The 1,141-nt window shown below is 41.7% G+C and overlaps 1 protein-coding gene across 1 annotated transcript in view; it reads right to left on the bottom strand.

The window, feature by feature from the left end:
- The window catches only part of GOT2 (glutamic-oxaloacetic transaminase 2), a 27,264-nt gene that overhangs the window by 15,017 nt on the left and 11,106 nt on the right, over positions 1–1,141 (bottom strand). The gene's annotated exons all lie outside the window — the stretch shown is intronic.

Here is a 1,141-nt window from a genome sequence, read left to right as displayed (position 1 = left end):
ACGGGGTTTCACCATGTTGACCAGGATGGTCTCGATCTCTTGACCTTGTGATCCACCCACCTCGGCCTCCCAAAGTGCTGGGATTACAGGCTTGAGCCACCGCGCCCGGCTAATTTTGTATTTTTAGTAGAGATCATGATCCATGACTTCAGGTGATCCACGACCTCTCGAACTCCTGACCTCAGGTGATCCACCCGCCTCAGCCTCCCAAAGTGCTGGGATTACAGGCATGAGTCACTGCGCCCAGCCAAGCCTTTTTCAAACTTTCAAGTACCTCTCAGAGAAGGGTAGGTACATGCTTGATAATTTATATTGCAGAACAGGAATACTTTCTTTTTTAAATTGTATTTTATTGTTTAAGTTAGGTTTTATGTGGATGGATATAGTCTTTCTTGGTCACAATTTAACATAAAATGGGATTCTTGGAATGTGCTTAAAAGCAACACCTAAAATAGATATAAGACGATTAAATCAAACTAAATGCATACAGGAGAAGCATTTCAAGCTATATGCCAGCCTAAGAACTTTGAAGGTCCTGCCGAACACTGTAGGGAGAAAGAAAAAAGGAGAACAACAACGACAACAAAGAAGAACTTTGAAGGGTTAACAGTAATAGCCACACATCTTTGTGCTTTGGCACCATACGCCTGGCTGTCCCTTACTAATTGCGTTACCCTAGGCAAGTTAGTTAGCCTCTCTGAGCCTCAGTTTCCTCCTCTGTTAAATGGAAGAACTATTTCTACTTCTCAGTGTTGAGGTGAAGTGTGAATGAGGGAATGTACAATAGTGCTTGGCTGTGATGCAGATTGTAGTAGCAAGAATACTTGCTGAATAATTTAAAAAATTATAAAAGGATTTGTTAGATTATGTAGTTAATGAATAAAGATGTTACTAATAAAAATATAACAAAAGAAAGAGGAGGAAAAAAATTCCATAGCTCAGCAGGAAGCAAGGCTAAAGCATGCCTGTGTACAAAGGTTTTATTAAGGTAACCACAATTAGAGAAATGGAAAATAACAGCGATCCACGAAGAGCTATTCCTCTCATCAAGAGACAGTTTTTAAAGTCTTGGTCCTCGGCCGGGCGCGGTGGCTCAAGCCTGTAATCCCAGCACTTTGGAAGGCCGAGGCGGGTGGATCAC

Source organism: Cebus imitator, unplaced genomic scaffold, assembly GCF_001604975.1.
Source record: "Cebus imitator isolate Cc_AM_T3 unplaced genomic scaffold, Cebus_imitator-1.0 Scaffold297, whole genome shotgun sequence".
Lineage (NCBI taxonomy): Eukaryota > Metazoa > Chordata > Mammalia > Primates > Cebidae > Cebus > Cebus imitator.
Note: the sequence above shows the minus strand (reverse complement) of the source record. Positions and strands in the feature narration are given on the sequence as shown.